The sequence below is a fragment of the Schistocerca nitens genome, chromosome 8 (assembly GCF_023898315.1).
Source record: "Schistocerca nitens isolate TAMUIC-IGC-003100 chromosome 8, iqSchNite1.1, whole genome shotgun sequence".
NCBI lineage: Eukaryota > Metazoa > Arthropoda > Insecta > Orthoptera > Acrididae > Schistocerca > Schistocerca nitens.
The window spans coordinates 24,155,245-24,182,664 of NC_064621.1; the positions used below are offsets into that span (position 1 = coordinate 24,155,245).

At 47.4% G+C, this 27,420-nt stretch overlaps 22 non-coding genes across 22 annotated transcripts; all 22 read left to right on the forward strand.

Moving 5' to 3' along the window:
* Positions 1-2,304: 2,304 nt before the first annotated feature.
* On the forward strand, positions 2,305-2,376 carry Trnat-agu (transfer RNA threonine (anticodon AGU)). Its single transcript has one exon. It is a non-coding gene; the product is annotated as a tRNA-Thr (tRNA).
* Positions 2,377-2,912: 536 nt separating this feature from the next.
* On the forward strand, positions 2,913-2,985 carry Trnar-ucg (transfer RNA arginine (anticodon UCG)). The gene has a single exon. It is a non-coding gene; the product is annotated as a tRNA-Arg (tRNA).
* Positions 2,986-3,424: 439 nt separating this feature from the next.
* Positions 3,425-3,497, forward strand: Trnak-cuu (transfer RNA lysine (anticodon CUU)). Its single transcript has one exon. It is a non-coding gene; the product is annotated as a tRNA-Lys (tRNA).
* A 321-nt stretch (positions 3,498-3,818) lies between these two features.
* Trnat-agu (transfer RNA threonine (anticodon AGU)) lies at positions 3,819-3,890 on the forward strand. The gene has a single exon. It is a non-coding gene; the product is annotated as a tRNA-Thr (tRNA).
* Positions 3,891-5,329: 1,439 nt separating this feature from the next.
* Positions 5,330-5,402, forward strand: Trnar-ucg (transfer RNA arginine (anticodon UCG)). Its single transcript has one exon. It is a non-coding gene; the product is annotated as a tRNA-Arg (tRNA).
* Positions 5,403-5,841: 439 nt separating this feature from the next.
* On the forward strand, positions 5,842-5,914 carry Trnak-cuu (transfer RNA lysine (anticodon CUU)). The gene has a single exon. It is a non-coding gene; the product is annotated as a tRNA-Lys (tRNA).
* A 321-nt stretch (positions 5,915-6,235) lies between these two features.
* Trnat-agu (transfer RNA threonine (anticodon AGU)) lies at positions 6,236-6,307 on the forward strand. The gene has a single exon. It is a non-coding gene; the product is annotated as a tRNA-Thr (tRNA).
* Positions 6,308-6,846: 539 nt separating this feature from the next.
* On the forward strand, positions 6,847-6,919 carry Trnar-ucg (transfer RNA arginine (anticodon UCG)). Its single transcript has one exon. It is a non-coding gene; the product is annotated as a tRNA-Arg (tRNA).
* A 6,049-nt stretch (positions 6,920-12,968) lies between these two features.
* Positions 12,969-13,040, forward strand: Trnat-agu (transfer RNA threonine (anticodon AGU)). Its single transcript has one exon. It is a non-coding gene; the product is annotated as a tRNA-Thr (tRNA).
* Positions 13,041-13,576: 536 nt separating this feature from the next.
* Trnar-ucg (transfer RNA arginine (anticodon UCG)) lies at positions 13,577-13,649 on the forward strand. Its single transcript has one exon. It is a non-coding gene; the product is annotated as a tRNA-Arg (tRNA).
* A 439-nt stretch (positions 13,650-14,088) lies between these two features.
* Positions 14,089-14,161, forward strand: Trnak-cuu (transfer RNA lysine (anticodon CUU)). Its single transcript has one exon. It is a non-coding gene; the product is annotated as a tRNA-Lys (tRNA).
* A 321-nt stretch (positions 14,162-14,482) lies between these two features.
* Positions 14,483-14,554, forward strand: Trnat-agu (transfer RNA threonine (anticodon AGU)). The gene has a single exon. It is a non-coding gene; the product is annotated as a tRNA-Thr (tRNA).
* A 1,439-nt stretch (positions 14,555-15,993) lies between these two features.
* Positions 15,994-16,066, forward strand: Trnar-ucg (transfer RNA arginine (anticodon UCG)). The gene has a single exon. It is a non-coding gene; the product is annotated as a tRNA-Arg (tRNA).
* A 439-nt stretch (positions 16,067-16,505) lies between these two features.
* Trnak-cuu (transfer RNA lysine (anticodon CUU)) lies at positions 16,506-16,578 on the forward strand. The gene has a single exon. It is a non-coding gene; the product is annotated as a tRNA-Lys (tRNA).
* A 321-nt stretch (positions 16,579-16,899) lies between these two features.
* Positions 16,900-16,971, forward strand: Trnat-agu (transfer RNA threonine (anticodon AGU)). Its single transcript has one exon. It is a non-coding gene; the product is annotated as a tRNA-Thr (tRNA).
* A 536-nt stretch (positions 16,972-17,507) lies between these two features.
* Trnar-ucg (transfer RNA arginine (anticodon UCG)) lies at positions 17,508-17,580 on the forward strand. The gene has a single exon. It is a non-coding gene; the product is annotated as a tRNA-Arg (tRNA).
* A 6,048-nt stretch (positions 17,581-23,628) lies between these two features.
* On the forward strand, positions 23,629-23,700 carry Trnat-agu (transfer RNA threonine (anticodon AGU)). Its single transcript has one exon. It is a non-coding gene; the product is annotated as a tRNA-Thr (tRNA).
* Positions 23,701-24,236: 536 nt separating this feature from the next.
* On the forward strand, positions 24,237-24,309 carry Trnar-ucg (transfer RNA arginine (anticodon UCG)). Its single transcript has one exon. It is a non-coding gene; the product is annotated as a tRNA-Arg (tRNA).
* Positions 24,310-24,748: 439 nt separating this feature from the next.
* Positions 24,749-24,821, forward strand: Trnak-cuu (transfer RNA lysine (anticodon CUU)). Its single transcript has one exon. It is a non-coding gene; the product is annotated as a tRNA-Lys (tRNA).
* A 321-nt stretch (positions 24,822-25,142) lies between these two features.
* Trnat-agu (transfer RNA threonine (anticodon AGU)) lies at positions 25,143-25,214 on the forward strand. The gene has a single exon. It is a non-coding gene; the product is annotated as a tRNA-Thr (tRNA).
* Positions 25,215-26,653: 1,439 nt separating this feature from the next.
* Positions 26,654-26,726, forward strand: Trnar-ucg (transfer RNA arginine (anticodon UCG)). Its single transcript has one exon. It is a non-coding gene; the product is annotated as a tRNA-Arg (tRNA).
* Positions 26,727-27,165: 439 nt separating this feature from the next.
* Trnak-cuu (transfer RNA lysine (anticodon CUU)) lies at positions 27,166-27,238 on the forward strand. Its single transcript has one exon. It is a non-coding gene; the product is annotated as a tRNA-Lys (tRNA).
* The last annotated feature ends 182 nt before the right edge of the window (positions 27,239-27,420 follow it).

The window sequence follows — 27,420 nt, forward strand, 5'->3', positions numbered from 1 at the left end:
GTGGTCCACAATCATCAATCCTGTTTCCCTGGTCGGTCCATTATGACACCCCTCTCAGAATATAGAGACATTATTTCAATAGCATCGGTGACTAACGTGCACTGTGCACTCTTATTTGTTGACTTTTCTAAAGCGTTCGATCGTGTGAGTCATGATTATCTCATGCGTTTCCTGCAGCATTGTGGATTCAATGACAGCGTTATTGCCGTCATACGACACCTGATAACTGGTGTCACGACGAAGGTTAGCGTCAATGGACAGCTCACGCAGCCTATCGAGATTCAAAGAGGGGTCCCGCAGGGGAGCCCCCTCTCCATGCTCTTGTTCGTGCTGGCGCTCGAACCTTTACTACGTTCCATCGACGACAAACTGACCGGCCTGACCACGACCGGTCATTCTTTTGTGGTTCGCGCTTACGCCGATGATGTTGGGGTTTTAATACGGGCCGAAGAAGAAATACCCATCCTCAAATCCGAAATTGATGACTACTGCCGTGTCTCTGGAGCACGAATTAACACAGATAAATGCCGATTCGTCAAAATCCGTGGATTGGCAAACGTAACCGTCCCGTGGGCACAAACTGCGGAAAACCACACCACCTTAGGTATGATTGTCGATCGATGCCCACTGAAAATGTGTGCCAAAAATTGGCGGCGGATCGCCGATTCTATGCACGGCGCTATTCGCGAAAACAACTGGCGGTCTATCAACCTCCTTCAACGTATTCGTCTCCTCGACACTTACATTTTCAGTAAAGCCTACTACATGGCCCAAATTTTTCCGATTCCAAAGTTACAGGCGAAGCGACTTATGAAACTCTCCAACTATTTTCTCTGGAAAGGGAACATTTTTAAACCGAAATATACCACATTGACCTTGCCGCGGAAGGCAGGAGGACTCAGTTTACCAGACATCGACAGAAAGTGTACGGCCTTGTACATCAAACGCATTTCCACGTTGTTGAGGAAGGAACCACTCAGTGTAACTCATTGGCTCTTCCAAATTTTACGTCCTATAGATCTCCGTCCACCCACTGCTGTAGGACAAATCAATTTTCAACTAAAACATGTCCGGTACTATTATCTCGAAGTAAGTTACATCGGGGGCGCCGTTGTTCACAGGTCGGATTTATCGACAAAGGTTCTGCTCGACAGATGGCATCGAACTATGATACGCCACCCCATGGAAATCAAACACCCAAGTGTCCAATGGAATGTAGTCTGGCACAACATCAGTTTATCCATCCATACTTCCGTTGTGGCATCCACGTGGTATCAGGTTGTTAATGGTGTTATCCCCACAAATGAACGGTTGCACCGCATAGGCTTACACGACAGTGATCGATGTGCGCGTTGTGGCCTGGTCGACACCTTACGCCACAGATTTACATGTGGTGGCCATCTACTTAACTGGAAATGGGTGCAACAACGTTTGGGTCTCTTAACTCGCAGCAGTGCAGCCAGTCACTCCACCGATATCCTCCTCTGGCCAGACACCACATATTATCCTGCGACCAAGAACAACACTGTGATGTGGTTACTGGGACACTATGTGACATACGTTATTTGCCACAATGGCGACGACGATCTCGTCAGTTTTGAAACTTACATGCGAACAGCACAATGGCAAATGCAACGGTTCACCGCCGTCAAAAAAAATTTTGGAAACATGACCGCCATTATTTTTGAAAAGCAGGGTGTCGGATAACACCTCCCCACTCTTCATTGATACCGTTCCTCGTCAACGACCGGACCTTCAGATTAAACAATAAGAGCACTTCGGCAGCAACAGGCACCGATTCCTGAATTCGGATATTCCGACCTATCCTCAAGGAAAAAAAAAAAAAAAAAAAAACAGAGTGGCAAAAAAAAAATTGGAAAAGGCATCTAAAAAAAGGAGAAAAAAAGAAAAAGAAAAAAAAAAAGTCGGTAGAGCATGAGACTCTTAATCTCAGGGTCGTGGGTTCGAGCCCCACGCTGGGCGGCGCAAAATTTTGTGTCTACGCGGATGCAACCTGCGCCCCTCTCGTGAGCCTTGCGTAACGAACGTAACGGGTTACGACGATGCCTAGCTTCGTATGAATATCAGAGGAATGGTATTTGAAGCTGAAAGTAACTCTGAAATGAAATAAATGTGTTGTTTTGGAATTTTAGGTGTACATCGATATCGTGTGAGATGTGTAGGAAAGCAGCAGCTGTGCTAACTAAATGCAAATAATGGTCGCTAATGCGGTGCGTTTCCAGCTGAAGATCTCCGATTCACTAGTCCATAAGAAGAAAGTACCCGAAAAGCGCGCTAGGAGGCGCCTCCTTAGCTCAGTGGCAGAGCGCTGGTCTAGTAAACCAGAGGTCGTGAGTTCGATCCTCACAGGAGGCAAATGAATTTTGTAAAAGCCCCTCCCACCGTGGCCCTTTCGAAAAAAGCGGTCAAGGATAAAACAAATTATAAATGGGTGCGGTATTTAAGAAATGCTCTCGCAAATGAATAGTGCGAATGGTGCTATTTAAGTAGGCACCAGAAACTGCTGCTTTTGGGAGTCTCCGGAGAATGCCGACGTGAAATACTTAGTTCTTGTGATGTATTTTCTACCCCTGATAGAGACCCTCGCGGCTGTCGTCGTCGTCGGCGCCGCCGCCGCTTTGGTAATAGCGGCAACTCGCCATTGTATCTCATAGGGTGAGGTACCTTCTGCAACCGACTGAGATGGCACTAAGCGATTGAAGCTGATTTGCACGCTCTTGTTTGATGAGCGTCATAAGGGCTTGAATGTAACTTGCGATGGGACACAGCAAGAAGTAGCGTCGCATTTTTAGTACTGAAATTGGAGAATTGCGTCAAAGATGGTAAATTCATTCCGGGAAGTGCACAAATGGCGGTAATGAGGTGTGTTTGGGGAAGCGTATTGCGCCAGTGACCGTGTGGCCTAATGGATAAGGCGTCGGACTTCGGATCCGAAGATTGCAGGTTCGAATCCTGTCACGGTCGAGTTTTTCCAGTTCTGCAAAAGATGCATGCTGTTTTACTGTGTTGTTTGAGTACTACAAAACTAGTTGAAAGTTGCTGCTGTCCGCTTCCTGGCTGCAAACCGGCGTCTACCTGAAGCTCAAGCAAGACAAGGGTGATCTGTAGCGAAATTTTCGGCACAGAGCCGTTCAGGAGAGTTTTTGTTGGAACTACTGCGTCTGATTCAGGGCCCAAGAGCTACGCCACAGGCGTCTGCGCACAGTCGAGCATGTGTGTTGAATAATGGTGCTGATAGCCACGTATCATTTGAAGCAGATTTGATGCCTTTCGGAGACAATTTTTCATTGAATGGGATTGTAGCTCATTTGTGGCAGCAGGAGATAAGCTGTAGTCAAAAGGATCTTCCATAGATGGTCGCAGGTCCCATCAGTATTGTATGGCTCGTAAAGCATTGTGTGGAGCCCGGCTAGCTCAGTCGGTAGAGCATGAGACTCTTAATCTCAGGGTCGTGGGTTCGAGCCCCACGCTGGGCGGCGCAAAATTTTGTGTCTACGCGGATGCAACCTGCGCCCCTCTCGTGAGCCTTGCGTAACGAACGTAACGGGTTACGACGATGCCTAGCTTCGTATGAATATCAGAGGAATGGTATTTGAAGCTGAAAGTAACTCTGAAATGAAATAAATGTGTTGTTTTGGAATTTTAGGTGTACATCGATATCGTGTGAGATGTGTAGGAAAGCAGCAGCTGTGCTAACTAAATGCAAATAATGGTCGCTAATGCGGTGCGTTTCCAGCTGAAGATCTCCGATTCACTAGTCCATAAGAAGAAAGTACCCGAAAAGCGCGCTAGGAGGCGCCTCCTTAGCTCAGTGGCAGAGCGCTGGTCTAGTAAACCAGAGGTCGTGAGTTCGATCCTCACAGGAGGCAAATGAATTTTGTAAAAGCCCCTCCCACCGTGGCCCTTTCGAAAAAAGCGGTCAAGGATAAAACAAATTATAAATGGGTGCGGTATTTAAGAAATGCTCTCGCAAATGAATAGTGCGAATGGTGCTATTAAAGTAGGCACCAGAAACTGCTGCTTTTGGGAGTCTCCGGAGAATGCCGACGTGAAATACTTAGTTCTTGTGATGTATTTTCTACCCCTGATAGAGACCCTCGCGGCTGTCGTCGTCGTCGTCGGCGCCGCCGCCGCTTTGGTAATAGCGGCAACTCGCCATTGTACGAGGGTTGGTCAAAAAGTAATGCCTCCCATTTTTTTTCTACTTAAAGAAATTAAGTTAAGTGAAAAATTTGAATTTGGCGCCATTCCTCAAACCTTCTTCTGCAATCCACTGCAGTAGTAACTTTCTGTGTCAACAGGTGGCAGCACAGCAGAAGTTTGTAAGATGGCCGACATCGATGTTCGTTTGAGACAGCGTTGTGTGATTGAATTCTTGAATGCAGAAGGTGAAACGCCCATACGCATTCATGAAAGACTGAAGAAGGTGTATGGTGTTGTGACAGTGGATGTCAGCACTGTTAGACGATGGGTTCGTCGTTGTAAGGAAGCTGAAGGGCAAACACCGTTGACTGACGAAAAGCGGAGCGGCAGGCCGGTGAGTGCAGTGACTCCAATAAATTCTGTTCAATACGTCACAACCCTCAAAAAACTTAAAGCACGTCTTCAGCGAGTTCGCCCAACAAAATCAATGGCAGATGTTCTTCTTTTGCATGACAATGCAAGACCACACACCAGTCGTCACACCTCTGACGAGATTGTCAAAATTGGATGGGAAGTTTTGCCTCATCCCCCATACAGCCCTGACCTGGCACCATCAGACTTCCATCTGTTCGGGCCACTAAAAGAAGCTCATCGTGGGATTCATTTTGAAGATGAGGAGGCCGTCAAAACATCCGTGCGTCAATGGCTTAGGAAGCAGAGCTGTGATTTTTACCGTGCTGGGATACATGCCCTTGTTCAAAGATGGACCAAAACTGTAGAGATGGGCGGAGATTACATTGAAAAATGACAAAATGATCCTCAATGTTGTGGTTTTCAACCTATGTAATTGCATTTAAATTTCCTGACAATTAAACGTAGAAAACAAAATAGGAGGCATTACTTTTTGACTGACCCTCGTATATCATAGGGTGAGGTACCTTCTGCAACCGACTGAGATGGCACTAAGCGATTGAAGCTGATTTGCACGCTCTTGTTTGATGAGCGTCATAAGGGCTTGAATGTAACTTGCGATGGGACACAGCAAGAAGTAGCGTCGCATTTTTAGTACTGAAATTGGAGAATTGCGTCAAAGATGGTAAATTCATTCCGGGAAGTGCACAAATGGCGGTAATGAGGTGTGTTTGGGGAAGCGTATTGCGCCAGTGACCGTGTGGCCTAATGGATAAGGCGTCGGACTTCGGATCCGAAGATTGCAGGTTCGAATCCTGTCACGGTCGAGTTTTTCCAGTTCTGCAAAAGATGCATGCTGTTTTACTGTGTTGTTTGAGTACTACAAAACTAGTTGAAAGTTGCTGCTGTCCGCTTCCTGGCTGCAAACCGGCGTCTACCTGAAGCTCAAGCAAGACAAGGGTGATGTGTAGCGAAATTTTCGGCACAGAGCCGTTCAGGAGAGTTTTTGTTGGAACTACTGCGTCTGATTCAGGGCCCAAGAGCTACGCCACAGGCGTCTGCGCACAGTCGAGCATGTGTGTTGAATAATGGTGCTGATAGCCACGTATCATTTGAAGCAGATTTGATGCCTTTCGGAGACAATTTTTCATTGAATGGGATTGTAGCTCATTTGTGGCAGCAGGAGATAAGCTGTAGTCAAAAGGATCTTCCATAGATGGTCGCAGGTCCCATCAGTATTGTATGGCTCGTAAAGCATTGTGTGGAGCCCGGCTAGCTCAGTCGGTAGAGCATGAGACTCTTAATCTCAGGGTCGTGGGTTCGAGCCCCACGCTGGGCGGCGCAAAATTTTGTGTCTACGCGGATGCAACCTGCGCCCCTCTCGTGAGCCTTGCGTAACGAACGTAACGGGTTACGACGATGCCTAGCTTCGTATGAATATCAGAGGAATGGTATTTGAAGCTGAAAGTAACTCTGAAATGAAATAAATGTGTTGTTTTGGAATTTTAGGTGTACATCGATATCGTGTGAGATGTGTAGGAAAGCAGCAGCTGTGCTAACTAAATGCAAATAATGGTCGCTAATGCGGTGCGTTTCCAGCTGAAGATCTCCGATTCACTAGTCCATAAGAACAAAGTACCCGAAAAGCGCGCTAGGAGGCGCCTCCTTAGCTCAGTGGCAGAGCGCTGGTCTAGTAAACCAGAGGTCGTGAGTTCGATCCTCACAGGAGGCAAATGAATTTTGTAAAAGCCCCTCCCACCGTGGCCCTTTCGAAAAAAGCGGTCAAGGATAAAACAAATTATAAATGGGTGCGGTATTTAAGAAATGCTCTCGCAAATGAATAGTGCGAATGGTGCTATTAAAGTAGGCACCAGAAACTGCTGCTTTTGGGAGTCTCCGGAGAATGCCGACGTGAAATACTTAGTTCTTGTGATGTATTTTCTACCCCTGATACAGACCCTCGCGGCTGTCGTCGTCGTCGTCGGCGCCGCCGCCGCTTTGGTAATAGCGGCAACTCGCCATTGTATCTCATAGGGTGAGGTACCTTCTGCAACCGACTGAGATGGCACTAAGCGATTGAAGCTGATTTGCACGCTCTTGTTTGATGAGCGTCATAAGGGCTTGAATGTAACTTGCGATGGGACACAGCAAGAAGTAGCGTCGCATTTTTAGTACTGAAATTGGAGAATTGCGTCAAAGATGGTAAATTCATTCCGGGAAGTGCACAAATGGCGGTAATGAGGTGTGTTTGGGGAAGCGTATTGCGCCAGTGACCGTGTGGCCTAATGGATAAGGCGTCGGACTTCGGATCCGAAGATTGCAGGTTCGAATCCTGTCACGGTCGAGTTTTTCCAGTTCTGCAAAAGATGCATGCTGTTTTACTGTGTTGTTTGAGTACTACAAAACTAGTTGAAAGTTGCTGCTGTCCGCTTCCTGGCTGCAAACCGGCGTCTACCTGAAGCTCAAGCAAGACAAGGGTGATCTGTAGCGAAATTTTCGGCACAGAGCCGTTCAGGAGAGTTTTTGTTGGAACTACTGCGTCTGATTCAGGGCCCAAGAGCTACGCCACAGGCGTCTGCGCACAGTCGAGCATGTGTGTTGAATAATGGTGCTGATAGCCACGTATCATTTGAAGCAGATTTGATGCCTTTCGGAGACAATTTTTCATTGAATGGGATTGTAGCTCATTTGTGGCAGCAGGAGATAAGCTGTAGTCAAAAGGATCTTCCATAGATGGTCGCAGGTCCCATCAGTATTGTATGGCTCGTAAAGCATTGTGTGGAGCCCGGCTAGCTCAGTCGGAAGTTCCGCTTGAGCCGCGACAGCGATCGGACGTGCCTCAACTTCCGTACCGTCGTAGCGCCGCAAGCCGTGTTTTCATCGTTTCTTGTGACTGTGATTGTGCGTTTTCTCGTGAAATTTTGAGTTTTTGTCTATTCTCGTCGTCTTGTTTTTCTTACTAGCGGTTTCGGCCGCTTATCGTTACAGTTATGGCTAAATCGGTTCCCCGAAAGAATACGTTATGTTTTGAGTTTGACAAGGCAACGCGTCGTGTGCAACCAAGCTCCCTGGAAATTCATGAGTGGATTGTGGATATCATTGGGATAACTTCCGACCAGGTTCACACAGCGTACTATGATATGGCGGATTACTGTTTCTTTGTCAAGTTCCTCACTCCGTTACAACTGGAGAAAATCTTGCAGAAAACTGGAGGAAAGGCGGAATTCCATCATCGAGACCAGTCGGTGAGTACCGTGATAATCACCAATGCCGATGTAGAATATAAACAGGTTCGGGTATTCAATTTGCCGCCTGAAGTTGACAATTACCTTTTGAAGGATGCTCTTGCAAAATACGGTGATATTCGACAAATCAGAATGGAAAAATGGTCTAGCCAACACAAATTGCAATGCTACAGTGGGGTTCGTTCTGTCGATATGAGCATTAAAGTTAATATTCCCTCGAATATCGTGGTCTGTGGTTATAAAGCACATGTCGTTTATAGTGGGCAAGTAGAAACTTGTTATATTTGTAACGAGAGCGGTCATTTACGCAGTGATTGTCCTCGGCGTGTTTTCGTGCTTAAAAACTCCTTGCAAAAACGCCAGAGGTTGACACTAGCTGATATTATGACCCAACATCAGAAATTGGGGGAGACAACTTTGCAACCCAGTACCTCAGAGGCCGTTGAACCTGATCTTAGCAACGAGTCCTTCCCGCCTTTAGCACAAAAGAGCGAGAAGCTTCCACTTGCTGTCAGCACAACGTTATCAGTCGGTAACAAACGACGCCGTACCTGTGACGATAGTGGAACTGATGAAGAGTTGTCGGCTAACGATCAGATATCTGTCACGGACGCGAACCCTCCCTCGCAGGAAACCCTTGCCGTGGACAGCATAGATGAGGGCTCCGACGCCGCTGCTTCCCCGGCGGCGTCGGTCAACACCAGTGCCGACCAGTGTTTACAGCTGACTGTTGTGACGCCGCCGGCCGGCCCGCCACAACACGACTTGGATGCACAACAAGAGGACGACCGTCCGATGTCGGCTCTACAGACACCCGACGAGGACGTTGGTCCGGCGACCGTTGTAAACACCAACCTGCCCGTCACTGAACACGACCAACCTGAGAGATCGGAAGACTGTTTACCAACAGACCGTGTGGATACAAACAAACACACCTTGCTTTCCGCCGCCACGATTTCGCACGAGTTCGCTACAGTGGAGGAAGCCGGCACTCCGACTACCGATTTCAGTCATGATCCGCCCACCCCACCTTCTGCCATGGAACTCCCGACTGGTGGACGACGGAAGACTAAACCCAAACCAAATGTCACCGCAGCCCGAAGAAAGACTCCGAACAAAGGAGCCGCGGAATCTGGACGCGAACCTGGCACTGTGAATTCGCAGTCTGACAGTGCGATGGACTGGGCCGCTAATACAATGCAGCTTCCTTCCTCCTTCGATGGGCACGACCCAGGCATATAAATTTCTGTCTCTTAATATTAACAAGATCACGTCTGCTTTGAAAACAGCGTTGTTGCGACAGTTTATCTACGACTCTGAAGCCGATGTTGTACTCCTACAGGAAGTGTCTATATTAAGTCTCACCGTCCCTGGTTTTCATACGATAGCAAATGTAACGAAAGACACGAGCACAGGCACAGCCATTTTATTCCGCGAGGGCATCCCTGTTCGAAGTATTGAAATACTCGAGTGTGGTAGAGGTATTGCATGTCAAATTTTTGACGTCACCATAGTGAACATCTACGCACCGTCTGGTTCAACTCGCAAATCCGACAGAGCCAAATTTTTCAAAGAAGACATCATCTATTTGTTGCGACGGAACCCATCACAATTCATACTTAGTGGCGATTTCAATTGTGTCCTCAATCGAAAAGATCAGTCTCCGAACTTCAATTACTGTCGGGAATTGCATGTTCTGGTACGTCATCTGCGAATGCAGGATGCATGGGAACTCAAGAACCCCACTAAGGTTAAATTTACGTACTTTACTTCGACGGCATGCAGCCGCCTTGATCGGTTGTACGTCACGGAGAATATCTGCCATCGTGTTCTCGACACGGATGTCATTCCAGCTAGCTTTTCAGACCATTGTGCCCTTTCCGTAACAATCAGTTTAGACAGACAACGGACTCACCGCTTCCGGAATCAATGGAGCCTCAATGTTTCTCTACTGACGGATACTTACATACAAGATGTTATTCATGCGACGTGGACGGACTGTCTCAAGCGACGTTGTAGGTACGCTACCAATATCGCCTGGTGGAATGAGGTAGTCAAACGGAGGATGAGACAATCTCTGAAAAATTATGGCTGGCAACGAGCCCAGGATACCAAACGAACCATCGATTTTTACCAGACGGTATTGCGGGAGTTGTATACGCAAGTAACCGTAACGAATACGAACTTGGAAGGGATCAAGAAAATCAAGGCCAAACTGCTAGCCATAAAGCGTACACAACTTGCGGGGCTGCAGACCAAAGCTCAAACTAAGTCGCTCCAGGACGACGAAGTCACGTCCCTGTACCACCTTATAAAGCACCGTGCGAACCGCCAGAGAACGTTTATTGAGGAACTTGAGACCGCTGATGGGGTCCTCCTCACTCATCAGAGGGATATCCTTCGCGCCGTTGCCGAATATTTTACTCACCTGTACTCGCAATGTGCTACCCGTGGGAATGCTGACACTGTGGCTTTCTGTACTCCACCTTCAGAAGTCACGCACGCCGATAACTGCGCGATATTGCAAGATTTTGATGCGGATGACGTCCTGGACCTGATCACTGGTTCCCCGTCACAAAAATCCCCCGGCCCTGATGGGCTGCCGAAAGAATTCTATGTGCGCTTCTGGCCTCTCATCGGACAAGCCTTTACATCAGTCCTCAACGAGGTGATGCGCGGGACTCCCTTGCCGGCAGACCTCAAGGAAGGCAGGATTGTCTTGGTTCCCAAACGTAAACACCGGAAAAATCTTGATCATTATCGTCCGATCACTTTACTAAATTTTGATTATAAAACTTTTGCCAGAGCACTAAATAGCAGACTAACGGCGGTGGTGAAAAAGGTGGTCCACAATCATCAATCCTGTTTCCCTGGTCGGTCCATTATGACACCCCTCTCAGAATATAGAGACATTATTTCAATAGCATCGGTGACTAACGTGCACTGTGCACTCTTATTTGTTGACTTTTCTAAAGCGTTCGATCGTGTGAGTCATGATTATCTCATGCGTTTCCTGCAGCATTGTGGATTCAATGACAGCGTTATTGCCGTCATACGACACCTGATAACTGGTGTCACGACGAAGGTTAGCGTCAATGGACAGCTCACGCAGCCTATCGAGATTCAAAGAGGGGTCCCGCAGGGGAGCCCCCTCTCCATGCTCTTGTTCGTGCTGGCGCTCGAACCTTTACTACGTTCCATCGACGACAAACTGACCGGCCTGACCACGACCGGTCATTCTTTTGTGGTTCGCGCTTACGCCGATGATGTTGGGGTTTTAATACGGGCCGAAGAAGAAATACCCATCCTCAAATCCGAAATTGATGACTACTGCCGTGTCTCTGGAGCACGAATTAACACAGATAAATGCCGATTCGTCAAAATCCGTGGATTGGCAAACGTAACCGTCCCGTGGGCACAAACTGCGGAAAACCACACCACCTTAGGTATGATTGTCGATCGATGCCCACTGAAAATGTGTGCCAAAAATTGGCGGCGGATCGCCGATTCTATGCACGGCGCTATTCGCGAAAACAACTGGCGGTCTATCAACCTCCTTCAACGTATTCGTCTCCTCGACACTTACATTTTCAGTAAAGCCTACTACATGGCCCAAATTTTTCCGATTCCAAAGTTACAGGCGAAGCGACTTATGAAACTCTCCAACTATTTTCTCTGGAAAGGGAACATTTTTAAACCGAAATATACCACATTGACCTTGCCGCGGAAGGCAGGAGGACTCAGTTTACCAGACATCGACAGAAAGTGTACGGCCTTGTACATCAAACGCATTTCCACGTTGTTGAGGAAGGAACCACTCAGTGTAACTCATTGGCTCTTCCAAATTTTACGTCCTATAGATCTCCGTCCACCCACTGCTGTAGGACAAATCAATTTTCAACTAAAACATGTCCGGTACTATTATCTCGAAGTAAGTTACATCGGGGGCGCCGTTGTTCACAGGTCGGATTTATCGACAAAGGTTCTGCTCGACAGATGGCATCGAACTATGATACGCCACCCCATGGAAATCAAACACCCAAGTGTCCAATGGAATGTAGTCTGGCACAACATCAGTTTATCCATCCATACTTCCGTTGTGGCATCCACGTGGTATCAGGTTGTTAATGGTGTTATCCCCACAAATGAACGGTTGCACCGCATAGGCTTACACGACAGTGATCGATGTGCGCGTTGTGGCCTGGTCGACACCTTACGCCACAGATTTACATGTGGTGGCCATCTACTTAACTGGAAATGGGTGCAACAACGTTTGGGTCTCTTAACTCGCAGCAGTGCAGCCAGTCACTCCACCGATATCCTCCTCTGGCCAGACACCACATATTATCCTGCGACCAAGAACAACACTGTGATGTGGTTACTGGGACACTATGTGACATACGTTATTTGCCACAATGGCGACGACGATCTCGTCAGTTTTGAAACTTACATGCGAACAGCACAATGGCAAATGCAACGGTTCACCGCCGTCAAAAAAAATTTTGGAAACATGACCGCCATTATTTTTGAAAAGCAGGGTGTCGGATAACACCTCCCCACTCTTCATTGATACCGTTCCTCGTCAACGACCGGACCTTCAGATTAAACAATAAGAGCACTTCGGCAGCAACAGGCACCGATTCCTGAATTCGGATATTCCGACCTATCCTCAAGGAAAAAAAAAAAAAAAAAAAAAAACAGAGTGGCAAAAAAAAATTGGAAAAGGCATCTAAAAAAAGGAGAAAAAAAGAAAAAGAAAAAAAAAAAAGTCGGTAGAGCATGAGACTCTTAATCTCAGGGTCGTGGGTTCGAGCCCCACGCTGGGCGGCGCAAAATTTTGTGTCTACGCGGATGCAACCTGCGCCCCTCTCGTGAGCCTTGCGTAACGAACGTAACGGGTTACGACGATGCCTAGCTTCGTATGAATATCAGAGGAATGGTATTTGAAGCTGAAAGTAACTCTGAAATGAAATAAATGTGTTGTTTTGGAATTTTAGGTGTACATCGATATCGTGTGAGATGTGTAGGAAAGCAGCAGCTGTGCTAACTAAATGCAAATAATGGTCGCTAATGCGGTGCGTTTCCAGCTGAAGATCTCCGATTCACTAGTCCATAAGAAGAAAGTACCCGAAAAGCGCGCTAGGAGGCGCCTCCTTAGCTCAGTGGCAGAGCGCTGGTCTAGTAAACCAGAGGTCGTGAGTTCGATCCTCACAGGAGGCAAATGAATTTTGTAAAAGCCCCTCCCACCGTGGCCCTTTCGAAAAAAGCGGTCAAGGATAAAACAAATTATAAATGGGTGCGGTATTTAAGAAATGCTCTCGCAAATGAATAGTGCGAATGGTGCTATTTAAGTAGGCACCAGAAACTGCTGCTTTTGGGAGTCTCCGGAGAATGCCGACGTGAAATACTTAGTTCTTGTGATGTATTTTCTACCCCTGATAGAGACCCTCGCGGCTGTCGTCGTCGTCGGCGCCGCCGCCGCTTTGGTAATAGCGGCAACTCGCCATTGTATCTCATAGGGTGAGGTACCTTCTGCAACCGACTGAGATGGCACTAAGCGATTGAAGCTGATTTGCACGCTCTTGTTTGATGAGCGTCATAAGGGCTTGAATGTAACTTGCGATGGTACACAGCAAGAAGTAGCGTCGCATTTTTAGTACTGAAATTGGAGAATTGCGTCAAAGATGGTAAATTCATTCCGGGAAGTGCACAAATGGCGGTAATGAGGTGTGTTTGGGGAAGCGTATTGCGCCAGTGACCGTGTGGCCTAATGGATAAGGCGTCGGACTTCGGATCCGAAGATTGCAGGTTCGAATCCTGTCACGGTCGAGTTTTTCCAGTTCTGCAAAAGATGCATGCTGTTTTACTGTGTTGTTTGAGTACTACAAAACTAGTTGAAAGTTGCTGCTGTCCGCTTCCTGGCTGCAAACCGGCGTCTACCTGAAGCTCAAGCAAGACAAGGGTGATCTGTAGCGAAATTTTCGGCACAGAGCCGTTCAGGAGAGTTTTTGTTGGAACTACTGCGTCTGATTCAGGGCCCAAGAGCTACGCCACAGGCGTCTGCGCACAGTCGAGCATGTGTGTTGAATAATGGTGCTGATAGCCACGTATCATTTGAAGCAGATTTGATGCCTTTCGGAGACAATTTTTCATTGAATGGGATTGTAGCTCATTTGTGGCAGCAGGAGATAAGCTGTAGTCAAAAGGATCTTCCATAGATGGTCGCAGGTCCCATCAGTATTGTATGGCTCGTAAAGCATTGTGTGGAGCCCGGCTAGCTCAGTCGGTAGAGCATGAGACTCTTAATCTCAGGGTCGTGGGTTCGAGCCCCACGCTGGGCGGCGCAAAATTTTGTGTCTACGCGGATGCAACCTGCGCCCCTCTCGTGAGCCTTGCGTAACGAACGTAACGGGTTACGACGATGCCTAGCTTCGTATGAATATCAGAGGAATGGTATTTGAAGCTGAAAGTAACTCTGAAATGAAATAAATGTGTTGTTTTGGAATTTTAGGTGTACATCGATATCGTGTGAGATGTGTAGGAAAGCAGCAGCTGTGCTAACTAAATGCAAATAATGGTCGCTAATGCGGTGCGTTTCCAGCTGAAGATCTCCGATTCACTAGTCCATAAGAAGAAAGTACCCGAAAAGCGCGCTAGGAGGCGCCTCCTTAGCTCAGTGGCAGAGCGCTGGTCTAGTAAACCAGAGGTCGTGAGTTCGATCCTCACAGGAGGCAAATGAATTTTGTAAAAGCCCCTCCCACCGTGGCCCTTTCGAAAAAAGCGGTCAAGGATAAAACAAATTATAAATGGGTGCGGTATTTAAGAAATGCTCTCGCAAATGAATAGTGCGAATGGTGCTATTAAAGTAGGCACCAGAAACTGCTGCTTTTGGGAGTCTCCGGAGAATGCCGACGTGAAATACTTAGTTCTTGTGATGTATTTTCTACCCCTGATAGAGACCCTCGCGGCTGTCGTCGTCGTCGTCGGCGCCGCCGCCGCTTTGGTAATAGCGGCAACTCGCCATTGTACGAGGGTTGGTCAAAAAGTAATGCCTCCCATTTTTTTTCTACTTAAAGAAATTAAGTTAAGTGAAAAATTTGAATTTGGCGCCATTCCTCAAACCTTCTTCTGCAATCCACTGCAGTAGTAACTTTCTGTGTCAACAGGTGGCAGCACAGCAGAAGTTTGTAAGATGGCCGACATCGATGTTCGTTTGAGACAGCGTTGTGTGATTGAATTCTTGAATGCAGAAGGTGAAACGCCCATACGCATTCATGAAAGACTGAAGAAGGTGTATGGTGTTGTGACAGTGGATGTCAGCACTGTTAGACGATGGGTTCGTCGTTGTAAGGAAGCTGAAGGGCAAACACCGTTGACTGACGAAAAGCGGAGCGGCAGGCCGGTGAGTGCAGTGACTCCAATAAATTCTGTTCAATACGTCACAACCCTCAAAAAACTTAAAGCACGTCTTCAGCGAGTTCGCCCAACAAAATCAATGGCAGATGTTCTTCTTTTGCATGACAATGCAAGACCACACACCAGTCGTCACACCTCTGACGAGATTGTCAAAATTGGATGGGAAGTTTTGCCTCATCCCCCATACAGCCCTGACCTGGCACCATCAGACTTCCATCTGTTCGGGCCACTAAAAGAAGCTCATCGTGGGATTCATTTTGAAGATGAGGAGGCCGTCAAAACATCCGTGCGTCAATGGCTTAGGAAGCAGAGCTGTGATTTTTACCGTGCTGGGATACATGCCCTTGTTCAAAGATGGACCAAAACTGTAGAGATGGGCGGAGATTACATTGAAAAATGACAAAATGATCCTCAATGTTGTGGTTTTCAACCTATGTAATTGCATTTAAATTTCCTGACAATTAAACGTAGAAAACAAAATAGGAGGCATTACTTTTTGACTGACCCTCGTATATCATAGGGTGAGGTACCTTCTGCAACCGACTGAGATGGCACTAAGCGATTGAAGCTGATTTGCACGCTCTTGTTTGATGAGCGTCATAAGGGCTTGAATGTAACTTGCGATGGGACACAGCAAGAAGTAGCGTCGCATTTTTAGTACTGAAATTGGAGAATTGCGTCAAAGATGGTAAATTCATTCCGGGAAGTGCACAAATGGCGGTAATGAGGTGTGTTTGGGGAAGCGTATTGCGCCAGTGACCGTGTGGCCTAATGGATAAGGCGTCGGACTTCGGATCCGAAGATTGCAGGTTCGAATCCTGTCACGGTCGAGTTTTTCCAGTTCTGCAAAAGATGCATGCTGTTTTACTGTGTTGTTTGAGTACTACAAAACTAGTTGAAAGTTGCTGCTGTCCGCTTCCTGGCTGCAAACCGGCGTCTACCTGAAGCTCAAGCAAGACAAGGGTGATGTGTAGCGAAATTTTCGGCACAGAGCCGTTCAGGAGAGTTTTTGTTGGAACTACTGCGTCTGATTCAGGGCCCAAGAGCTACGCCACAGGCGTCTGCGCACAGTCGAGCATGTGTGTTGAATAATGGTGCTGATAGCCACGTATCATTTGAAGCAGATTTGATGCCTTTCGGAGACAATTTTTCATTGAATGGGATTGTAGCTCATTTGTGGCAGCAGGAGATAAGCTGTAGTCAAAAGGATCTTCCATAGATGGTCGCAGGTCCCATCAGTATTGTATGGCTCGTAAAGCATTGTGTGGAGCCCGGCTAGCTCAGTCGGTAGAGCATGAGACTCTTAATCTCAGGGTCGTGGGTTCGAGCCCCACGCTGGGCGGCGCAAAATTTTGTGTCTACGCGGATGCAACCTGCGCCCCTCTCGTGAGCCTTGCGTAACGAACGTAACGGGTTACGACGATGCCTAGCTTCGTATGAATATCAGAGGAATGGTATTTGAAGCTGAAAGTAACTCTGAAATGAAATAAATGTGTTGTTTTGGAATTTTAGGTGTACATCGATATCGTGTGAGATGTGTAGGAAAGCAGCAGCTGTGCTAACTAAATGCAAATAATGGTCGCTAATGCGGTGCGTTTCCAGCTGAAGATCTCCGATTCACTAGTCCATAAGAACAAAGTACCCGAAAAGCGCGCTAGGAGGCGCCTCCTTAGCTCAGTGGCAGAGCGCTGGTCTAGTAAACCAGAGGTCGTGAGTTCGATCCTCACAGGAGGCAAATGAATTTTGTAAAAGCCCCTCCCACCGTGGCCCTTTCGAAAAAAGCGGTCAAGGATAAAACAAATTATAAATGGGTGCGGTATTTAAGAAATGCTCTCGCAAATGAATAGTGCGAATGGTGCTATTAAAGTAGGCACCAGAAACTGCTGCTTTTGGGAGTCTCCGGAGAATGCCGACGTGAAATACTTAGTTCTTGTGATGTATTTTCTACCCCTGATAGAGACCCTCGCGGCTGTCGTCGTCGTCGGCGCCGCCGCCGCTTTGGTAATAGCGGCAACTCGCCATTGTATCTCATAGGGTGAGGTACCTTCTGCAACCGACTGAGATGGCACTAAGCGATTGAAGCTGATTTGCACGCTCTTGTTTGATGAGCGTCATAAGGGCTTGAATGTAACTTGCGATGGGACACAGCAAGAAGTAGCGTCGCATTTTTAGTACTGAAATTGGAGAATTGCGTCAAAGATGGTAAATTCATTCCGGGAAGTGCACAAATGGCGGTAATGAGGTGTGTTTGGGGAAGCGTATTGCGCCAGTGACCGTGTGGCCTAATGGATAAGGCGTCGGACTTCGGATCCGAAGATTGCAGGTTCGAATCCTGTCACGGTCGAGTTTTTCCAGTTCTGCAAAAGATGCATGCTGTTTTACTGTGTTGTTTGAGTACTACAAAACTAGTTGAAAGTTGCTGCTGTCCGCTTCCTGGCTGCAAACCGGCGTCTACCTGAAGCTCAAGCAAGACAAGGGTGATCTGTAGCGAAATTTTCGGCACAGAGCCGTTCAGGAGAGTTTTTGTTGGAACTACTGCGTCTGATTCAGGGCCCAAGAGCTACGCCACAGGCGTCTGCGCACAGTCGAGCATGTGTGTTGAATAATGGTGCTGATAGCCACGTATCATTTGAAGCAGATTTGATGCCTTTCGGAGACAATTTTTCATTGAATGGGATTGTAGCTCATTTGTGGCAGCAGGAGATAAGCTGTAGTCAAAAGGATCTTCCATAGATGGTCGCAGGTCCCATCAGTATTGTATGGCTCGTAAAGCATTGTGTGGAGCCCGGCTAGCTCAGTCGGAAGTTCCGCTTGAGCCGCGACAGCGATCGGACGTGCCTCAACTTCCGTACCGTCGTAGCGCCGCAAGCCGTGTTTTCATCGTTTCTTGTGACTGTGATTGTGCGTTTTCTCGTGAAATTTTGAGTTTTTGTCTATTCTCGTCGTCTTGTTTTTCTTACTAGCGGTTTCGGCCGCTTATCGTTACAGTTATGGCTAAATCGGTTCCCCGAAAGAATACGTTATGTTTTGAGTTTGACAAGGCAACGCGTCGTGTGCAACCAAGCTCCCTGGAAATTCATGAGTGGATTGTGGATATCATTGGGATAACTTCCGACCAGGTTCACACAGCGTACTATGATATGGCGGATTACTGTTTCTTTGTCAAGTTCCTCACTCCGTTACAACTGGAGAAAATCTTGCAGAAAACTGGAGGAAAGGCGGAATTCCATCATCGAGACCAGTCGGTGAGTACCGTGATAATCACCAATGCCGATGTAGAATATAAACAGGTTCGGGTATTCAATTTGCCGCCTGAAGTTGACAATTACCTTTTGAAGGATGCTCTTGCAAAATACGGTGATATTCGACAAATCAGAATGGAAAAATGGTCTAGCCAACACAAATTGCAATGCTACAGTGGGGTTCGTTCTGTCGATATGAGCATTAAAGTTAATATTCCCTCGAATATCGTGGTCTGTGGTTATAAAGCACATGTCGTTTATAGTGGGCAAGTAGAAACTTGTTATATTTGTAACGAGAGCGGTCATTTACGCAGTGATTGTCCTCGGCGTGTTTTCGTGCTTAAAAACTCCTTGCAAAAACGCCAGAGGTTGACACTAGCTGATATTATGACCCAACATCAGAAATTGGGGGAGACAACTTTGCAACCCAGTACCTCAGAGGCCGTTGAACCTGATCTTAGCAACGAGTCCTTCCCGCCTTTAGCACAAAAGAGCGAGAAGCTTCCACTTGCTGTCAGCACAACGTTATCAGTCGGTAACAAACGACGCCGTACCTGTGACGATAGTGGAACTGATGAAGAGTTGTCGGCTAACGATCAGATATCTGTCACGGACGCGAACCCTCCCTCGCAGGAAACCCTTGCCGTGGACAGCATAGATGAGGGCTCCGACGCCGCTGCTTCCCCGGCGGCGTCGGTCAACACCAGTGCCGACCAGTGTTTACAGCTGACTGTTGTGACGCCGCCGGCCGGCCCGCCACAACACGACTTGGATGCACAACAAGAGGACGACCGTCCGATGTCGGCTCTACAGACACCCGACGAGGACGTTGGTCCGGCGACCGTTGTAAACACCAACCTGCCCGTCACTGAACACGACCAACCTGAGAGATCGGAAGACTGTTTACCAACAGACCGTGTGGATACAAACAAACACACCTTGCTTTCCGCCGCCACGATTTCGCACGAGTTCGCTACAGTGGAGGAAGCCGGCACTCCGACTACCGATTTCAGTCATGATCCGCCCACCCCACCTTCTGCCATGGAACTCCCGACTGGTGGACGACGGAAGACTAAACCCAAACCAAATGTCACCGCAGCCCGAAGAAAGACTCCGAACAAAGGAGCCGCGGAATCTGGACGCGAACCTGGCACTGTGAATTCGCAGTCTGACAGTGCGATGGACTGGGCCGCTAATACAATGCAGCTTCCTTCCTCCTTCGATGGGCACGACCCAGGCATATAAATTTCTGTCTCTTAATATTAACAAGATCACGTCTGCTTTGAAAACAGCGTTGTTGCGACAGTTTATCTACGACTCTGAAGCCGATGTTGTACTCCTACAGGAAGTGTCTATATTAAGTCTCACCGTCCCTGGTTTTCATACGATAGCAAATGTAACGAAAGACACGAGCACAGGCACAGCCATTTTATTCCGCGAGGGCATCCCTGTTCGAAGTATTGAAATACTCGAGTGTGGTAGAGGTATTGCATGTCAAATTTTTGACGTCACCATAGTGAACATCTACGCACCGTCTGGTTCAACTCGCAAATCCGACAGAGCCAAATTTTTCAAAGAAGACATCATCTATTTGTTGCGACGGAACCCATCACAATTCATACTTAGTGGCGATTTCAATTGTGTCCTCAATCGAAAAGATCAGTCTCCGAACTTCAATTACTGTCGGGAATTGCATGTTCTGGTACGTCATCTGCGAATGCAGGATGCATGGGAACTCAAGAACCCCACTAAGGTTAAATTTACGTACTTTACTTCGACGGCATGCAGCCGCCTTGATCGGTTGTACGTCACGGAGAATATCTGCCATCGTGTTCTCGACACGGATGTCATTCCAGCTAGCTTTTCAGACCATTGTGCCCTTTCCGTAACAATCAGTTTAGACAGACAACGGACTCACCGCTTCCGGAATCAATGGAGCCTCAATGTTTCTCTACTGACGGATACTTACATACAAGATGTTATTCATGCGACGTGGACGGACTGTCTCAAGCGACGTTGTAGGTACGCTACCAATATCGCCTGGTGGAATGAGGTAGTCAAACGGAGGATGAGACAATCTCTGAAAAATTATGGCTGGCAACGAGCCCAGGATACCAAACGAACCATCGATTTTTACCAGACGGTATTGCGGGAGTTGTATACGCAAGTAACCGTAACGAATACGAACTTGGAAGGGATCAAGAAAATCAAGGCCAAACTGCTAGCCATAAAGCGTACACAACTTGCGGGGCTGCAGACCAAAGCTCAAACTAAGTCGCTCCAGGACGACGAAGTCACGTCCCTGTACCACCTTATAAAGCACCGTGCGAACCGCCAGAGAACGTTTATTGAGGAACTTGAGACCGCTGATGGGGTCCTCCTCACTCATCAGAGGGATATCCTTCGCGCCGTTGCCGAATATTTTACTCACCTGTACTCGCAATGTGCTACCCGTGGGAATGCTGACACTGTGGCTTTCTGTACTCCACCTTCAGAAGTCACGCACGCCGATAACTGCGCGATATTGCAAGATTTTGATGCGGATGACGTCCTGGACCTGATCACTGGTTCCCCGTCACAAAAATCCCCCGGCCCTGATGGGCTGCCGAAAGAATTCTATGTGCGCTTCTGGCCTCTCATCGGACAAGCCTTTACATCAGTCCTCAACGAGGTGATGCGCGGGACTCCCTTGCCGGCAGACCTCAAGGAAGGCAGGATTGTCTTGGTTCCCAAACGTAAACACCGGAAAAATCTTGATCATTATCGTCCGATCACTTTACTAAATTTTGATTATAAAACTTTTGCCAGAGCACTAAATAGCAGACTAACGGCGGTGGTGAAAAAGGTGGTCCACAATCATCAATCCTGTTTCCCTGGTCGGTCCATTATGACACCCCTCTCAGAATATAGAGACATTATTTCAATAGCATCGGTGACTAACGTGCACTGTGCACTCTTATTTGTTGACTTTTCTAAAGCGTTCGATCGTGTGAGTCATGATTATCTCATGCGTTTCCTGCAGCATTGTGGATTCAATGACAGCGTTATTGCCGTCATACGACACCTGATAACTGGTGTCACGACGAAGGTTAGCGTCAATGGACAGCTCACGCAGCCTATCGAGATTCAAAGAGGGGTCCCGCAGGGGAGCCCCCTCTCCATGCTCTTGTTCGTGCTGGCGCTCGAACCTTTACTACGTTCCATCGACGACAAACTGACCGGCCTGACCACGACCGGTCATTCTTTTGTGGTTCGCGCTTACGCCGATGATGTTGGGGTTTTAATACGGGCCGAAGAAGAAATACCCATCCTCAAATCCGAAATTGATGACTACTGCCGTGTCTCTGGAGCACGAATTAACACAGATAAATGCCGATTCGTCAAAATCCGTGGATTGGCAAACGTAACCGTCCCGTGGGCACAAACTGCGGAAAACCACACCACCTTAGGTATGATTGTCGATCGATGCCCACTGAAAATGTGTGCCAAAAATTGGCGGCGGATCGCCGATTCTATGCACGGCGCTATTCGCGAAAACAACTGGCGGTCTATCAACCTCCTTCAACGTATTCGTCTCCTCGACACTTACATTTTCAGTAAAGCCTACTACATGGCCCAAATTTTTCCGATTCCAAAGTTACAGGCGAAGCGACTTATGAAACTCTCCAACTATTTTCTCTGGAAAGGGAACATTTTTAAACCGAAATATACCACATTGACCTTGCCGCGGAAGGCAGGAGGACTCAGTTTACCAGACATCGACAGAAAGTGTACGGCCTTGTACATCAAACGCATTTCCACGTTGTTGAGGAAGGAACCACTCAGTGTAACTCATTGGCTCTTCCAAATTTTACGTCCTATAGATCTCCGTCCACCCACTGCTGTAGGACAAATCAATTTTCAACTAAAACATGTCCGGTACTATTATCTCGAAGTAAGTTACATCGGGGGCGCCGTTGTTCACAGGTCGGATTTATCGACAAAGGTTCTGCTCGACAGATGGCATCGAACTATGATACGCCACCCCATGGAAATCAAACACCCAAGTGTCCAATGGAATGTAGTCTGGCACAACATCAGTTTATCCATCCATACTTCCGTTGTGGCATCCACGTGGTATCAGGTTGTTAATGGTGTTATCCCCACAAATGAACGGTTGCACCGCATAGGCTTACACGACAGTGATCGATGTGCGCGTTGTGGCCTGGTCGACACCTTACGCCACAGATTTACATGTGGTGGCCATCTACTTAACTGGAAATGGGTGCAACAACGTTTGGGTCTCTTAACTCGCAGCAGTGCAGCCAGTCACTCCACCGATATCCTCCTCTGGCCAGACACCACATATTATCCTGCGACCAAGAACAACACTGTGATGTGGTTACTGGGACACTATGTGACATACGTTATTTGCCACAATGGCGACGACGATCTCGTCAGTTTTGAAACTTACATGCGAACAGCACAATGGCAAATGCAACGGTTCACCGCCGTCAAAAAAAATTTTGGAAACATGACCGCCATTATTTTTGAAAAGCAGGGTGTCGGATAACACCTCCCCACTCTTCATTGATACCGTTCCTCGTCAACGACCGGACCTTCAGATTAAACAATAAGAGCACTTCGGCAGCAACAGGCACCGATTCCTGAATTCGGATATTCCGACCTATCCTCAAGGAAAAAAAAAAAAAAAAAAAAACAGAGTGGCAAAAAAAAAATTGGAAAAGGCATCTAAAAAAAGGAGAAAAAAAGAAAAAGAAAAAAAAAAAAGTCGGTAGAGCATGAGACTCTTAATCTCAGGGTCGTGGGTTCGAGCCCCACGCTGGGCGGCGCAAAATTTTGTGTCTACGCGGATGCAACCTGCGCCCCTCTCGTGAGCCTTGCGTAACGAACGTAACGGGTTACGACGATGCCTAGCTTCGTATGAATATCAGAGGAATGGTATTTGAAGCTGAAAGTAACTCTGAAATGAAATAAATGTGTTGTTTTGGAATTTTAGGTGTACATCGATATCGTGTGAGATGTGTAGGAAAGCAGCAGCTGTGCTAACTAAATGCAAATAATGGTCGCTAATGCGGTGCGTTTCCAGCTGAAGATCTCCGATTCACTAGTCCATAAGAACAAAGTACCCGAAAAGCGCGCTAGGAGGCGCCTCCTTAGCTCAGTGGCAGAGCGCTGGTCTAGTAAACCAGAGGTCGTGAGTTCGATCCTCACAGGAGGCAAATGAATTTTGTAAAAGCCCCTCCCACCGTGGCCCTTTCGAAAAAAGCGGTCAAGGATAAAACAAATTATAAATGGGTGCGGTATTTAAGAAATGCTCTCGCAAATGAATAGTGCGAATGGTGCTATTAAAGTAGGCACCAGAAACTGCTGCTTTTGGGAGTCTCCGGAGAATGCCGACGTGAAATACTTAGTTCTTGTGATGTATTTTCTACCCCTGATACAGACCCTCGCGGCTGTCGTCGTCGTCGGCGCCGCCGCCGCTTTGGTAATAGCGGCAACTCGCCATTGTATATCATAGGGTGAGGTACCTTCTGCAACCGACTGAGATGGCACTAAGCGATTGAAGCTGATTTGCACGCTCTTGTTTGATGAGCGTCATAAGGGCTTGAATGTAACTTGCGATGGGACACAGCAAGAAGTAGCGTCGCATTTTTAGTACTGAAATTGGAGAATTGCGTCAAAGATGGTAAATTCATTCCGGGAAGTGCACAAATGGCGGTAATGAGGTGTGTTTGGGGAAGCGTATTGCGCCAGTGACCGTGTGGCCTAATGGATAAGGCGTCGGACTTCGGATCCGAAGATTGCAGGTTCGAATCCTGTCACGGTCGAGTTTTTCCAGTTCTGCAAAAGATGCATGCTGTTTTACTGTGTTGTTTGAGTACTACAAAACTAGTTGAAAGTTGCTGCTGTCCGCTTCCTGGCTGCAAACCGGCGTCTACCTGAAGCTCAAGCAAGACAAGGGTGATCTGTAGCGAAATTTTCGGCACAGAGCCGTTCAGGAGAGTTTTTGTTGGAACTACTGCGTCTGATTCAGGGCCCAAGAGCTACGCCACAGGCGTCTGCGCACAGTCGAGCATGTGTGTTGAATAATGGTGCTGATAGCCACGTATCATTTGAAGCAGATTTGATGCCTTTCGGAGACAATTTTTCATTGAATGGGATTGTAGCTCATTTGTGGCAGCAGGAGATAAGCTGTAGTCAAAAGGATCTTCCATAGATGGTCGCAGGTCCCATCAGTATTGTATGGCTCGTAAAGCATTGTGTGGAGCCCGGCTAGCTCAGTCGGTAGAGCATGAGACTCTTAATCTCAGGGTCGTGGGTTCGAGCCCCACGCTGGGCGGCGCAAAATTTTGTGTCTACGCGGATGCAACCTGCGCCCCTCTCGTGAGCCTTGCGTAACGAACGTAACGGGTTACGACGATGCCTAGCTTCGTATGAATATCAGAGGAATGGTATTTGAAGCTGAAAGTAACTCTGAAATGAAATAAATGTGTTGTTTTGGAATTTTAGGTGTACATCGATATCGTGTGAGATGTGTAGGAAAGCAGCAGCTGTGCTAACTAAATGCAAATAATGGTCGCTAATGCGGTGCGTTTCCAGCTGAAGATCTCCGATTCACTAGTCCATAAGAAGAAAGTACCCGAAAAGCGCGCTAGGAGGCGCCTCCTTAGCTCAGTGGCAGAGCGCTGGTCTAGTAAACCAGAGGTCGTGAGTTCGATCCTCACAGGAGGCAAATGAATTTTGTAAAAGCCCCTCCCACCGTGGCCCTTTCGAAAAAAGCGGTCAAGGATAAAACAAATTATAAATGGGTGCGGTATTTAAGAAATGCTCTCGCAAATGAATAGTGCAAATGGTGCTATTAAAGTAGGCACCAGAAACTGCTGCTTTTGGGAGTCTCCGGAGAATGCCGACGTGAAATACTTAGTTCTTGTGATGTATTTTCTACCCCTGATAGAGACCCTCGCGGCTGTCGTCGTCGTCGTCGGCGCCGCCGCCGCTTTGGTAATAGCGGCAACTCGCCATTGTACGAGGGTTGGTCAAAAAGTAATGCCTCCCATTTTTTTTCTACTTAAAGAAATTAAGTTAAGTGAAAAATTTGAATTTGGCGCCATTCCTCAAACCTTCTTCTGCAATCCACTGCAGTAGTAACTTTCTGTGTCAACAGGTGGCAGCACAGCAGAAGTTTGTAAGATGGCCGACATCGATGTTCGTTTGAGACAGCGTTGTGTGATTGAATTCTTGAATGCAGAAGGTGAAACGCCCATACGCATTCATGAAAGACTGAAGAAGGTGTATGGTGTTGTGACAGTGGATGTCAGCACTGTTAGACGATGGGTTCGTCGTTGTAAGGAAGCTGAAGGGCAAACACCGTTGACTGACGAAAAGCGGAGCGGCAGGCCGGTGAGTGCAGTGACTCCAATAAATTCTGTTCAATACGTCACAACCCTCAAAAAACTTAAAGCACGTCTTCAGCGAGTTCGCCCAACAAAATCAATGGCAGATGTTCTTCTTTTGCATGACAATGCAAGACCACACACCAGTCGTCACACCTCTGACGAGATTGTCAAAATTGGATGGGAAGTTTTGCCTCATCCCCCATACAGCCCTGACCTGGCACCATCAGACTTCCATCTGTTCGGGCCACTAAAAGAAGCTCATCGTGGGATTCATTTTGAAGATGAGGAGGCCGTCAAAACATCCGTGCGTCAATGGCTTAGGAAGCAGAGCTGTGATTTTTACCGTGCTGGGATACATGCCCTTGTTCAAAGATGGACCAAAACTGTAGAGATGGGCGGAGATTACATTGAAAAATGACAAAATGATCCTCAATGTTGTGGTTTTCAACCTATGTAATTGCATTTAAATTTCCTGACAATTAAACGTAGAAAACAAAATAGGAGGCATTACTTTTTGACTGACCCTCGTATATCATAGGGTGAGGTACCTTCTGCAACCGACTGAGATGGCACTAAGCGATTGAAGCTGATTTGCACGCTCTTGTTTGATGAGCGTCATAAGGGCTTGAATGTAACTTGCGATGGGACACAGCAAGAAGTAGCGTCGCATTTTTAGTACTGAAATTGGAGAATTGCGTCAAAGATGGTAAATTCATTCCGGGAAGTGCACAAATGGCGGTAATGAGGTGTGTTTGGGGAAGCGTATTGCGCCAGTGACCGTGTGGCCTAATGGATAAGGCGTCGGACTTCGGATCCGAAGATTGCAGGTTCGAATCCTGTCACGGTCGAGTTTTTCCAGTTCTGCAAAAGATGCATGCTGTTTTACTGTGTTGTTTGAGTACTACAAAACTAGTTGAAAGTTGCTGCTGTCCGCTTCCTGGCTGCAAACCGGCGTCTACCTGAAGCTCAAGCAAGACAAGGGTGATCTGTAGCGAAATTTTCGGCACAGAGCCGTTCAGGAGAGTTTTTGTTGGAACTACTGCGTCTGATTCAGGGCCCAAGAGCTACGCCACAGGCGTCTGCGCACAGTCGAGCATGTGTGTTGAATAATGGTGCTGATAGCCACGTATCATTTGAAGCAGATTTGATGCCTTTCGGAGACAATTTTTCATTGAATGGGATTGTAGCTCATTTGTGGCAGCAGGAGATAAGCTGTAGTCAAAAGGATCTTCCATAGATGGTCGCAGGTCCCATCAGTATTGTATGGCTCGTAAAGCATTGTGTGGAGCCCGGCTAGCTCAGTCGGTAGAGCATGAGACTCTTAATCTCAGGGTCGTGGGTTCGAGCCCCACGCTGGGCGGCGCAAAATTTTGTGTCTACGCGGATGCAACCTGCGCCCCTCTCGTGAGCCTTGCGTAACGAACGTAACGGGTTACGACGATGCCTAGCTTCGTATGAATATCAGAGGAATGGTATTTGAAGCTGAAAGTAACTCTGAAATGAAATAAATGTGTTGTTTTGGAATTTTAGGTGTACATCGAT